Below are 15,138 nucleotides of genomic sequence, written 5' to 3'. Positions count from 1 at the left end.
CATAAAATTGAATATCAATATCAAATTCAATCACAGTAGCCCTTGAAATTTAATGCAATTTATTTTTAATTTCGTAACGAAAATAAGTAAATGTTCCTAATTGTATTAAAATTTAGACATTGAGAGTCAATTGGGTACAATTTTTTCTCTCAAGAAACAAGTCAAAATTCATTTGAAATGTTGCCAACTTTTCGAAAAAAATCATTTTTATCAAATTTGCACTTAGAAATTACTAAACATAAATTTCGTCAAATATGCGTATTTTCAGTGAAAATAATTTAAATCAGGCCTGCCCAACGTCCAGCCCGCGGGCCGGATCCGGCCCGTGAAGCCATTTCATCCGGCCCGCGACGGCTTTTCAAAATAGTTCTTTGACCGGCCCTAAAGGTTATTATGGAATACTCAATAAATAAATTGAGTTTCAAAATTTAAAATATAATCATGAGATTATTTTTTTTTCTTCAATATTTTGAAAAAAAAAACATTTATTTGTTTTATTTTTGCTTTTGACATACCATGTTGCTAATTCAACGTTTTGTTTTGATTTTGCATTTGTATTTTTTTTATTTCACATTCTTTATATTTGAATTTAATTCTTATCATTTCTATATTAATTTTCAGAACCAATTATTAAACTTAAAAAATGTGCAAAAAGAAGTGTCAAATATAAATTTCTAAAAGTGTTGGCTATTTTAACTTCTATTTGAATTGTTACATTTGTGAGGATTTTGATTTGGATTGAATTTTCATAAATGAGTAAGCAAAACAATAATAAAGTTCAGCTGGAAAAAAGCTTTAAAAAAGCAAATTAATCATATCGAATATAAAAATCGCTGCAAATATTTTTAAAATTTTAAAAAATGTTTCAAAATGAGTCAAGAAATCAGATAGCATTTTTTTCTATAAACTTCAATTATTTTAGGAAATTTGAAGAATGACAAATTTAAAACTATCAGATATATATTTTTCTCCACATTTTTAAATTTCGTGCCTTTAAAAACATTTTGAAATGTTTTGTAAAATATTTGAAAAAAGGTACAAAACAACTTAAAAAATGTTTTTTCGTAAAGATGATTTGAATCCAAATTTCGTTTCAATGATTTTTATCTTGTCTCGATTTTTCAAACTTGATAAAAACTTTCAACGACGAAATTTGAATGTTCTTTTTAAGTTAATGATATCAGGGTATTTAATTTCAATCGACAAAAACATTTACAATACAATTTTAAACAAAATAAACATAAATAAAAAAACATCTTATCTTTGTTGAATCTTATTTGCAACACTAATGTATTTAACACCTTATCAAATAAATTTTATGAAAAAAATGTTTACTTTTTTGAACATTTACTAACATTAGTTCCGGCCCGCCACTGCTTCGGAAAAATCAGATCTGGCCCGCTGGGCCAAAAGGTTGGGCACCCCTGATTTAAATCATCATAAAATTCGAAAAAATATCAAATTTTTTAAGTCAGTCCCAGCATTTGAAAATGCCCTAAAACACTTATTTTTTACAATATCATCGGTGCAAAACGGTGCACGATGTCAAATTATATGAAAAGTTCTTTTTGATTGAAAATTGGATTTACATCAAAAAATGAATAAACCCAAAAAACACATTTTGCATCAAGTCTCCCAAAAATGTTGGCTTCTGTCCATCCAAAAAGGCTAAATAACCAAAAATATGTCTCTTGGAACGGATTTTCTGACCAACCTGGTGTCTTCAAAAAGTCGTGCTTCCTTAAAAAAACATTTTATCAAAAAAATTAAAAAAAAACATTTTTGAGAATTGCAAGCAAAATTGTCTTTTTGGATATGTTTTAGATGAAAAAAATTGCATCTATTGAGATATGCCACAAGTTGGTCAAGGTTTACCAAGTTGGACAAATAGAATGAAAGCTGAAAAAATCAAGTTTAGTAACGAGTTGCACACAACATTTTGTGCAATTTCGAAAAAAACCCGTTAAAAAACATAAAAATATAAAAAAAAATCTGATTTGCTAAAGCTAAGGATTTAAAAAAAAATCTCAGATGAAAAAAGTGAGGGTTTGTAGAAAGAAAAAACTATTCGGTAAGATTTTCAAAATATGTTGTTTGAGAGAAAAATAATTTTCGAAATAAGTATCCAAGTTATACTTTTTGTCTGATTTTTACCTGTTTACTTTCCTATTCTCTAATTTTCTAATTTAGGATAGTTTAAAAATATTGATACGTTGCTCGACCTTCTACAACATTCAAACTTATCACGTTCGTTTCCTTCCAATCAATTTGGACTTTGTGCAGCTACGATTTCCTGCTCGAAAACATAAACCCCGAAATACACACAACCCAGAAAACATGGATTAAAAGTGTGGAAACGAACTTTTATTGAAACCAATTGCTGATAACGACCCGCTATAGAACGCACTTCGAGCTTACCTTATCGGGCACTTTTTCTTGCCCGAAAACAAAAAACCAACCAACAAATCCCCCACCGTAATCATAATCACGTCGTTCGCGGGTGATGAGCGTGCCGGCGTCTATTTTCGAACTGATTGTGGAAATGCACTTTTGTCGGAATGCCCCAGGCTGTTGTTAGGGGCCAATACGTTTGAACTTCTGTTGACGTTAGGATTCGAGATTTCAAAGGTGCAATTCGGGTAATTGCAATCGGACATTTGATTGATAATTTGGCATTTTTGAAGATTGGCAATATTCACAAAGTGGGCTTGGTTTTCAAAATTCAATATTGCAAATATCCTAGAATATAAACATACATCATAAATTCCGTAATAAAAAAACCCAATCACTAGCACTGCAATATATATTTCCACTTTGATTTGCCATCTGAACTGCACTCCAATTTATTGCCATTGCCCTCCGCACGGTAAAACCTTTGATCTTTGGGCTTTGGCAACGTTTATCTTATACAACTGGCAGAGTTATAGCTATAGCTAGAGCTTGTGATAAGTGACGACAGCCACAAAAAAGGTGATAACGCGAGAATCAGGCGATATTCATTTCTCATATTGAGTGCAGTGATTGATGATGAGTTTGACGCCTCGCCTCCGCCCGAACGAGACATCAATAATAATGAGAGAGTGGTGATGAGTTGAGTTGATGAATTTGCATCTGCGGTGACGCCAAATTTGCATACACGTGGCAGAAGATGATACAGCAAAAATATATTTTAGTAAAAAGTTGATAATCAATTTGAATCTTAACCTTATTGTGTGAACTGACCAGAATCAACCAGTTTAAAAATTTAATTAAATTAAAATGTGAACTAATCAAATCTGAATCTAAGAATGTTTTTTTCTGATCGCTCAAATGTTGCGGGTTTTTGTCCCCTAAAACATATAAACAAATATCGAAAATCAAAAAATACGTATTATGAGAAATTGCGTTTTTGTGAAAAAAAATGTTAATTAAAAAATCGGCATTTTTTCCGTGTACCTATTTATTATCAATAGTCCTCAACAATACCAACAACTTTGCCGAAGACACCAAATTGATTAGAAAATTCAATCAAAAGTTACAGCTGGTGAAATACTTGCGAACCATTTGTATATGCCAAAATTGTATGGAGACTTGTATGGGTAAACCAATGACACAAAGTAACTTCTTTGGTCATAGGGAAGGCCCCCCCAAAGTTTGAGCCAAATCAAACAATACAAATAAAATCCATTGCTAAAATAGGTACAATAGAAAAATAAATAAAATACTTTTTCTTTTACTGTTTTCAACAAGCCAACATTTTTCCACAAACGATTTCCGCCAACTTTTGGTCCGATATTTAATGTTATTAAATTTAATCGTTGTGACATTTTCCAACCTTTCAAAATCAAGTCAAACTTTTTTTTTCAAGCCTTTCGAAATTTTAATATACATTATGTAGTTTCAAAAAATATTTTTATTTAAAGATTGAAAAAATATCAATGATTTTTTTGTTATTACATTGATTAATTTATCACAGAGCAGTTCTCTACGAAATAGATCTTTTTTTAATTTTAATATTTGTATTTTTTTAATCCGGCTGAAACTTTTCTGGTGCCTTCGGTATGCCCAAATAAGCCATTTTGCATCATAACTTTGTCCATATAATTTTCCATACAAATTTGGCAGCTGTCCATACAAAAAAATGATATATGATAATCTGTATCTTTTGAAGGAATTTTTTGATCGATTTAGTGTCTTCGGCAAAGTTGTAGGTATGAATAAGGACTACACTGAAAAAAAATAATACACGGTAAAAAAATTGGTAATTTTTAATTTGACTTTTTGCCACTCAAACTTAATTTGCAAAAAAAACACACTGTTTTAGGGGACATAAAATGCCAACTTTTCAGAAATATCCAGGTTGTGCAAAAAATCTTTGACCGAGTTATGAATTTTCGAATCAACACTATTTTTTTCAAAAAATCGAAATATTGGTCGCAAAAAATTTTCAACTTAATTTTTCGATGTAAAATCAAATTTGCAATCAAAAAGTATTTCAGTTAAATTTTCATAAAGTGCACCGTTTTCAAGATATAGCCGTATTTAGAATTTTTTTAAATAGTCGCAGTATTCCATTTTTTTTAATTAGTGCACATGTTTGCTCACTTTTGAAAAAAAAAATATTTTTGAAAAGCTGAGAAAATTCTCTATATATTGCTTTAATGAACTTTGTTGATACGACCTATAGCTGCTGAGATATTGCCATGCAAATGTTTAAAAAGCAGGAAAATTGATGTTTTCTAAGTCTCACCCAAACAACCCACCATTTTCTAATGACGATATCTCAGCAACTAATGGTCCGATTTTCAATGTTGAAATATGGAACATTCGTGAAATTTTCCGATCTTTTCGAAAACAATATTTTCGAAATTTTTAAATCAAGACTAACATTTCAAAAATGCCAAACATTCAATATTACGCCTTTTTGAAATGTTAGCCTTGATTTAAAAAAATTGAAAATATTTTTTTCGAAAAGATCGAAAAATTTCACGAATGTTTCATATTTTAACATTGAAAATCGGACTATTAGTTGCTGAGATATCAACGTTAGAAAATGGTGGGTTGTTTGGGTGAGACTTAGAAAACTTAAATTTTCCTGCTTTTTAAACCATTGCATGGCAATATCTCAGCAACTAAAGGTCGTATCATCAAAGTTCAAAAAAGCAAAATATAGAGAATTTTCTCAGCTTTTCAAAAATATTTATTTCAAAAGTGAGCAAACATGTGCACTGATTAAAAAATGGAAAACTGCGACTATTTTCAAAAAAGTCACCTAAAAATGGATTTAACTTGAAAACGGTGCACTTTATGAAAATTTCTTTGAAATACTTTTGGATTGCAAATTTGATTTTACATCGAAAAATGAAGTTGAAAATTTTTTACGACCAATATTGCGATTTTTGTTTTAAAAATTAGTGTTGATTCGAAAATTAATAACTCGGTCAAAGATTTTTTGCACAACCTGTCAAGTTGGCATTTTATGTCCCCTAAAACATATAAAAAATAGTGTTTTTTTGTAAATCAAGTTTTAGTGACAAAAAGTTAAATTAAAAATCACAAAAAAAATTTACCGAGTATCATTTTTTTTTCAGTGTAGTCCATATCCATACCTACAACTTTCCCGAAGACACCAAATCGATAAAAAAAATCCTTCAAAAGATACAGATTTTTGAATTTTCATATATCATTTTTGTATGGACAGCTGCCAAATTTGTATGGAAAATTATATGGACAAACTAATGATGCAAAATGGCTTCTTTGGGCATACCGAAGGCACCAAAAAAGTTTCAGCCGGATTAAAAAATACAAAAAAAAAATCGAATGATCGAAATCTCAGAGAATTGCTCACAGTGAACTCCCTCTTTGTACACCCAAAACTGGCAGCGCTAGTCCGAGAGAATGATGGTCTCGAGTCGAGAGAATAGTGGTACCATTCACGGACGCAGAGAACACAGCTCGAGATGGGCGATAGAACTATTCTCTCGAGGTTCATTTGCAAAAAAAGTTCATCCGTCAAACAAAAAACCAAAAGTGTCGATAACGGGAATCGAACCAGAGACCTTTGACAAACCAATCCAATGACTTAGCAGCCTCGGCCACCACAGCTTGGTGACCATGGAGGAGTCAGAAGTCGATGTATGACACTTGTTGGAGATTTATTGATTCAACTAACGAATGAACTCATTTGTTATGATGGTGTGAGTTGGTACCATTATTCTATCGATTTTGGCACTGAGCCCTCAATAAATTTTGAGAGAACGATTATCTCGATTCTGAATTTTGGGTGTAGATTTATTGATATCGAGACGATCGACAGCCAGAAAGTCGACTTAATAAGAAAACACTTCAGAAATTTCCTTATCTCATTTTTTATAATTTTTTTTGTAATGCTCTTTACACGCAACTATTTGTAAATTATTTTTCCCTAAAAAAGTCTTCAAAATAAATATTGTAGGGTATTGCCTCAACCATATCTAAAAAAATAAACATACATGAACAACAACAAAAAACAGAAAAAAAAACAATAAAAAAATGATGATGATTTTTTTAAATCATATCTTTGTGAAAATGTTTTTGACCATACTTTTTTGTGGCTCAAAAATTATCTTTAGAAATCCTCTGAGAAATAAAAAAAAACAAAAAAAAAGTTATAAAGAATTGCACTTTTTGTGAAAAAAAAGTTATTCAATGAAAATGGGTTACCTTAAATTTTGTAAAAAAAACCCAGGGGATTTGCTAACAATTAAATTATTTGGACAGACCGTATATTTTCGGCTTATTCTCTCCTATTTGAAAATATTTGAATAACTAATAACTAATTGCATGCAAGTATTTTTAATCACCATTATATTAATAGCAAATTACACGTCCCGTTTATTTCCCACAGTTCAAAAATGCTCATTCATTCCGTGCAAAATTCGTACCTAAACTCATCACGCAAACCCAAACAAACCTTCCAAGGCCAGCCAGTCGGCCAGTTTCAAGTCCAGCCAAACAAACATTACTCATACAGAATCCCCTTAAGGTTTGCGTTCCTTACATAGTACACGGTTCAAATCGTTGCTACCCATAAATTACGCCAGTGGCACGAATACGCACGAATTAATCACAATGCTTCCTTCCTAAGCAAAACGCACACGAGCTCGTAAATTCGATGAGAAATCCGAGACCAAACTTGCTTCATTCATCAAGCCAACCCCGAAACTCACGTGTTTATTCAAAAGAGATATCACGACATCACTCAAGCACCACAGCCACCACCACCACAACAGAAGAAGACGAAGAAGCAAAACCGCCGTACAATTACACCGTTACACTTCACAGATTTTGGCGAGAGATCTTGAACAAGGTTCCACTTGAGCACTTGTTCCTCCTTTTTCTTTGATACCGACTTCACCAACAGATTCCGATATGCAACACGCAAATGCCTCATCAAAAATGAGTAAGAAAAAAAAACAATTTCGAGCAGATTTCAGCGCTTGTGTTCCACGTAGTAACGTAGGTACTAATTTATCGCGCGATTTGTCTACTCTCCAAGTACAGCCACAGCAACAACAATAAAAAAAGGCAAACAAAATAACCACGTGCAGGTTGGCAAAGCAAATGTTTGCTGAAGGTAGTGTACAATGAACAAAAAATGTGAGGAGACATGCAAACGAAAGAGTGAGAGCAGTTGGTTGGAAACCCGGACGGTGAGAGTAGACGACTTTTTTTCGCGGATATTAAGGTTAGGGTAGTTGTCATTGGATCATGAAGACAGTTTTATGACGTTAAAAAATTAAGAGATCTTTGTGCAGTTAAACATTCAAAAATATTCAAATCTAAAGTTTTTTTTTAAGGATCAATAAAGCAAATTTCCAGTTTTTTGCTTTTTGGGAATTTTTTATACCCCTGCCTCAAGGCGGTTTCAAAAAAACCCAAAAAGCAAAAACTGGAAATTTGGTTTATTGGACCTTTTCAAAAAAAAACTCCAGAAATGAATGTATGACAAAAAGCCGAATTCCGGAAGGTCGAATAAACAAAAGGTTGAATGTGTGAAAAAACATTATAAAGACTACACTTATAAATTTAAAAAAAAAATGGCTTTGAAACGTGTTTTGAAGAGATTTCGGTTAATTTCACTTCTATTTTCATTAAAAATTAAGAGATTTTTGAAAAAAAATAAGTTGTTGCCGGATTTGGGAGCAGCAAAATAGTTTATTTTAAAAGAATGGTAAATCTCTCAAAATATGTTTAGAAGCCAGTCTTATTCTTTCTAAAAGAATGAAAGAATGGAATAATTCGAAATATTATTACAAAAAGAGCGGAAATACTCTCAAGAAGTAGTTTGGAGGATATGCTATTTATTTGAAAGAACTGCTCATAAACAAGAATGGAAAGAAAACCTTTTTAGTAAAAATATTTTAGAAGTCCGAATAATTCTGCACATGTTTTAATACATGTATTCTACGAAAACTCACAAAATATTTCAGAGTTTTTTTTAACTTATTCCACATTCGACTTTCCTTTTGTTCCTTTTGTACATTCGACCTTTGGTTCATTCGACCTTTTGTCTTTCGACCTTTTGTCGTACATCCAATGTATCTTCTGCTTATACCTCAATTTAAAAAAAAAATATTTGGAAGTTGTTGCAAAGTTTTCAGAGTTTTCAAAGTATATTAATAAAAAATTGGAAAAATCTATAATTATTTTTTTACATAACTTTTCTTTTAATAATCGGATTAGAAAATATTTCCGAAACGATCAGAAAACTCTGTACATTTTTGTTTGCAAGACATTTTTTGTCGACCTATTTTGTTGATGAAATATGGTCACGCAAAAAAAAATCTGAATATCGGATTGTAAATGTCATAAATCAATCATTCAAAAAAACTCAACCAATTTGTAAAAATAAATCTCGCCTTACACTTTAAGAAAATAGAAATACGAATAAAGCCTTTTTGAAAAGTGATGCGCGATATTATTTTCAGAAAAGATGAGGAAAAAATCATTAATTTTATGGCATGAGAACTGAATCAATAATATTAAAAGTATCATCGGTGGAAAATCTAAGACTAAAAATGTTACTCTCAGAAAAACTCGATTTTAAGGGGTTTCATACATGTCAATCGATAAATAAAATCAGAGGTTGGTGTGAGCACACACTTAATTTTATTTTAAATCTGTTTTCAGGGCATTAAAATAAACATTTTTAACTATTATCAAAACAAATTAGAAGACATTTGGTTGTATCATTGCCGAGATAAAGCTATTTGATGTTGGGGACCATCCATAAACCACGTGGACACTTCAGGGGGGGGGGGGGGTATGGCGATTGTCCACGATCCATACAAAATAGATTTTTTTTGTATGGACAATTGTCCACGAAAGGGGGGGGGGGTAACAGATTCCCGAAAAAGTGTCCACGTGGTTTATCTTAACACTGCGTTGACCAAATCGGCTCAAAATTTTGGTGAAGACTCATTAATTCGGTCCTGTGTGCATGAAGAAGGCCGATTTTCAAAAAACTTATTTCAAAAAAAGAAAAAAATATTTTTGTGTTTTTGATATAAAAAATCACCAGTTTTTGATTTTTGTATTTTTTCAAAAACCAAAATTTCAAAATCAGGCTTCGTCATGCACACGGGATTTGTCTTGGGAGTCTTCGCCCCAAATTTCAGCTTATTTGGTCCATCCCATCTAGAGATATCATGGCACCCATAAATCAACTCTGTGTTTAGAGAAAAACGCTCACAAAGTTTGACAGTTCGCTTTGCGCATGGCAAAATCGTGAACTTTAATCGACTCTTACTCAGTTCAGTCACGATATATCTTCATGAAACTTTCAGGAGTTATTGAAAATCATCTTTTGATTGGATTTTATCAATTTTCTGTTATACGAAATTTCGTGTTTTCTACATGTATGTAACCCCTTAAGCACCCCTTAAGTGCTAGGCGTTAATCAACCTAAGGAATTTTCCAGAATACCCTCGAAAGACTGGCTGCGATAGGGTTAGATTAGATTAGATCAGTAACCCCTTAAGCAATTAAAAAAGGTCGGATCACAAATGTCCAAAAAAAACTATAAAGATTTGCATGACCTTTTTGAAAAAAAAAAACATGTATTTCTGGATAGTCAAATGAGCATCATTTTTTTTAAATTTGAAAAAATAACATTAACGTGATAAATTGTACACTGATTTGTAAGTTTGTTTGCTATGGAAAAAGTCAAGAACAATTATTTTTCTAGATTGTTATAATTTTTAAAAGCTGTAAACACAAATTAGAAAATCTTTACACGAGATAAAGACTTTCAAATACTTTTACAGTCAGAGTTTTTAAGCTTCAGTTCTCAGCGTCTACAATTATCATTCCTTGATAAAAATCATGCTTGTTGCGATTGGCAATAATTAATAAAAGTTTAAAGAGCATAATTTAATTGACTGTTAAGAAAATATTTTGCAAATTGAAAACTAATCCTTTCAAACATTTTTGTAACTATGGACGAAAGCAAACAAGCATGACTGCTGAGAGCAATTTTTCATAAATTATTTAACATAAAAAATGCCAAAACTTTTTTAAATGCATCTTGAACTTTATTTTGAGTTTTCCATATTTTTAGCACATAAAAATGCGATTTATTTTTAAATCTTCTTTTAAATAACTAATGTAAAATGTTTTTTTTTTTAAGAAAAAAGTCCTTATCATGCCAAAAATACCACCCCTCACCCTTAACCATCTCATTGATTTGGCTTCATGTGTAAAATCCACCCAACCGGAGAAAGAGAGAAGTGCTAAACCAACCGGCTAACGACGGCGACGTCAACGACATGGGGACAAAACAAAACTTTTTTTGAGTTGTGAGTGTGCGAATTTTATGCAAAAAAGTAAAAAACACACCAGAATAGAAGTACAAGCAAGAGGGTGAGGAACAAAACAAAAATCGTACGATCGTTTCTCATCATCTGTTTTTAAAATAGAAGCGCCTGCGTTTTTTCGCCCGAAACGTGTCGCTTCGGTAATTATTTAAAACATGCTTAGTAGTTTGCCTCTTTACTTTTATGTTTACCTTACTTTCTAGGATTTTTCAAAATCAGAAAAAAAAAGATGAAGCTTTTGAACATTTCAACTGATAAACAACACAATTATGAAAAATTATTTTTTCACTATTTCTTGTATTAAAATTTGCTTCGCTCAATAAAAAAAACACCTCCTCCGGAAAAGGGTCCACGAGAGCAGGAATTTAGAGCAACATCAACACCACCGTATACACGACTCAGCATCGCGCCATTCATCAGCAGATCTCCAAATTAGGGCCACAAGCACTAATACAATTGACGCGTTTCGCTAGTTGTATGCTAAAAATGTCCAACGTGGCGTTCATTGCCCTTCTCGTAAAATAAAAATGTGTGCCTACCACAACGACGAACGGGAGTAAAACGCGACCCCAAAGAAAAATAGAAACTGGCAAAAACGAAATTAAAAGCTTAAGACCCCAGCAAAGCCAATCTCGGACGGGACGGGGTTACGATTAACCGTCACTTTTGAAAAGTAGGGTCACCGTAACTTGGAGATATTCTGTTTTTAATGTGAAAACTGAAATCTTCATAACAGACCCAATAAGAATTATGTTGATCACTTTTTTGTATCAGACAAACGAGTTTATGCATTTTCCAGCAAATTTTTCATTAAAATGTTGAGATTTTGGCTTGTTGACCTCGGAGAGAGTAGAGGGACAAAACTTTAGTATATATTTGCATCGGCCTTATGAAATTCAACCACCTTTTTTTAGATTTAAAGATTAAAAATAATACTTTAAAGATTTGGGGATATTAAAAAGAGAAGAGATTCATCTATCTTTTTTGATGAAATGAAAATTTGAAGAATACGTACAAACTCAAAACACTCTTTTGGTATTTTGTTAATATTAGGCTAAATGCAACTTTACAATTTACCTAACTGCTGATCATAAAAAATTGCCGTAAGTATGTATAGAAATCTATAGAATTCTGAAGGATTTCTATGATCGATTTGGTGTCTTTGGCGAAGTTGTTGGCAAATTTTATTGATGATTTTTAAATTTGTTTTAAGGAACGTTAAAAAAGGCATAATTTGAGCTAAAGTCTCAAAACGCAATCGACAGTGACAGGTTTGTTACGGAGAAGTCGAAAAAAATCCACACTAAATCCGCGTCATATCAGGAAAAATAATTTCGCGACAAACATACAAGAGAGTTTCATACAATTTTTTATGAAATAAAAAAGAAAACATTTGAGAACAAAAATTAAACTCGTTTTATGTTTAAGAGATCCGTTGGAAGGAACGCAAAAAAAGATGAACATTTTAATAAAATTGTATTTTTAAAACATTTTTAAATCCAGAATAGCCTCGCAAAATCTTATTTAGAAAAAAAGCCATAACAAGAATTTTGACCAAAAAAAGAAATCCAAAATAGCAATTAAAACATTTAGAAATTCAGATATGAAAACTAAACAGAATTTCAATAATTTAAACAAATATCAAAAATCTAAAAATTTATAAATTTGAAAACCTTAAAAAAAATCCATAGGTTTGAAAATTTAAATACAGTACTGGATGATACTCGCCAAAGAGTGACTTAGAAAAATTGAAACACGAAATATTTATTATTTTCTTCTCAAAATTTCTGTAAATTAAAATATGTCTCCTTAAATGCTCCAGAATAATCAAATTTCCTGGAACTTAAATTTAGATTTTTTCTCAATTTGAGTTCAGTTATTTAAATTATTTTAATTCCTAAATTTTAGGAGTTTTGAATTTAAGATTTTTTAAGCTACACATTTTAGAACACGAGCAATTCTCTACCAAAACCGGAAATAGATTTTATTTGTATTTTTTAATTTGGCTCAAACTTTGTGGGGGCCTTCCCTATGACCAAATAAACTATTTTGTGTGATTGGTTGTAGGTATTGTTGAGGACTTTTGAGAAAAAAATAGGTACACGGAAAAAAAAATTGCAGATTTTTTTGTCAACTTTTTTTTCCCAAAATACGTATTTTTTGATTTTCGAGATTTTTTGATATGTTTTAGGGGACAAAAATCCGCAACTTTTGAGCCATAGAGAAACATGGTCCAAAAATCTGCCGCCGAGTTATGAATTTTTGAAAAATAGTGATTTTTGGAAAAAAAAAATCGAAGTTTCATGCAAAAACAAGTCTGACATTATTTTTAAATGCAAAATTGAATTTGCAATCGAAAAGTACCGTACAGATTTTTTGATAAAGGGATCCGTTTTCAAGATATAGCCACCGAAAGTTTGATTTTAGCGAAATATTTGCAGTTTTTCAATTTTTAAAAATAGTGACCATGAGTGACCGTCTCTAAAAATTTTTTTTTTTTTTTGAGGAGTTCAGAAAATTTGCTATAAAATTGTCTAAGAGACATTGAAGATTGGACCTCGGGTTGCTGAGATTGAGCCGCTTTAAGAAAAAGAAACACGAAAATTGAAGTTTTCTTAATCTCACCAAAACAACCCACCATTTTCTAATGACCATATCTCAGCAAATAATGGTCCGATTTTCAATTTGAATACATGAAAAATTCGTGAAATTTTCCGATCTTTTCGAAAAAAATATTTTGAAATTTTTTAAATCAAGACTAGCATTTTAAATGGGCATAATATTCAATGTTTGGCCCTTGACGCAAAATAGCTTATTTGGTCATAGGGAAGGCCCCCACAAAGTTTAAGTCAAATAAAAAAATACAAAAACTAAAAATGGTCGAAATCGGCCGATTTCGTAGAGAGTTGCTCATATTGATTTTTTTTTAATTTTAAAATCTTTTTTTCAATTTTGACTTTTTAAATTCTTCAATTGAATTTGAATTTAGTTTTTTTTTATATTTTTATATTAAAACTTAATTTTTAAATTTTTGGATTACAAGTTTAGATTTTTTAGAAATTCTGAAACATTTTATTTTGAATATTGTTTTGATCTTTAATTTTTCCCTATGAACGCTGAAATTTAGAAAAAAAATCTTTCTACGGTTTAATCCCACCTAAAATTCAAGAGTAAAGAACCAGCTTCAGTTATGTCTAATCAAGCCTTATTTGGGATTTGAGCTCAGTGTTTTGAAGTTATTGTAATTTATACGTATTTTTTTTAAATGATGGTTGATTTATAAATTTTAAAGACAAAATATTGAGAGGAACAAAAACTTTCACTTAACTGAGATAAGCTCAGTTGAAAAGTGGATCATTGGGCTCAAATATGACCCCAAAAATGTTCTTAACTTATATTAAAAAGCCCAGATTCAGTAATAGTATTGAAAAGTAATTCGATTGTTCGAGGTTGATTTGAAACCATCGGATAATCGAGTCTCAGCAGTATAAAAAAAATGAATAAAACAAGATTTACAAAAAAGGAACAAACAAAAACATATTAAAAAATTAAGGTAAACAATAAATAAAAGAAAAGTGATTCCTAGATTTAAGTTGCTCAAAGAAAAATGTAATATTTTTCCCGGTACTAATTAAGCAAAAACAGATTTAAAACGACAAAATTTTAATAAAAATCCGGCAAAAAAATAACAATCCAAAAACCATACCAAATTATTCGTCGTGTACAAATTCCCCCAATCCCACGGCAACAGGAATTGGGCACATACAAACCCACTCACACACATTCAAATCTGGGAACTTACCTCGGGAGAGCGCGCGCCAAACTTCCTCTTGTATTATTATATCGCCTGTTTTATGCGAATGTGTCTGATTGGACGCGAACAACCTCGCGTGGTCTCCGCTGCTGTCTGTTTTGTTTTCTTCCCACCACCACACAACTCCTTCTTTTCTGCTCTGAACTGAACTTTAAAAACTAACTTCACCGGCGGCACAAAGTTTGACGGAGGAGGTCACCAAACAAACGCAAAAACTGACCTTCGAAACCACGAAAAGTGAACTCTCTCACTGAATTGGAAGGTAAACACACTTTTTCCAAGTATTTTTTGGCAAAGAAACACACAAAAAATGTCGCGAAATCGGAACAAAAGCCGCTTATCAACAACAAAGTCCTTCACACACTTTTCGAGTCTCTTTCTTTATTTTGTCACAAACTCTCACAACCACAGTAAACAGTCGCGCACACACTGTGTTCTATTCTAAACCAATATTGAGTTGCATCTAAACAAACCGCGAACAAAGTAGGC

At 31.6% G+C, this 15,138-nt stretch overlaps 1 protein-coding gene across 1 annotated transcript in view; it reads right to left on the bottom strand.

The window, feature by feature from the left end:
- Window positions 1-14,880, bottom strand: part of LOC120414556 (very long-chain-fatty-acid--CoA ligase bubblegum) — a 67,001-nt gene extending 52,121 nt beyond the window's left edge. Inside the window, exon 1 of the mRNA XM_039575768.2 lies at window positions 14,638-14,880. The gene's annotated coding sequence lies outside the window, so the exon portion shown is untranslated. The remainder of the gene's footprint in view (window positions 1-14,637) is intronic.
- Window positions 14,881-15,138: the final 258 nt, after the last annotated feature.

The sequence above is a fragment of the Culex pipiens genome, chromosome 2 (assembly GCF_016801865.2).
Source record: "Culex pipiens pallens isolate TS chromosome 2, TS_CPP_V2, whole genome shotgun sequence".
Lineage (NCBI taxonomy): Eukaryota > Metazoa > Arthropoda > Insecta > Diptera > Culicidae > Culex > Culex pipiens.
This window is presented reverse-complemented; position numbering and strand designations above follow the sequence as displayed.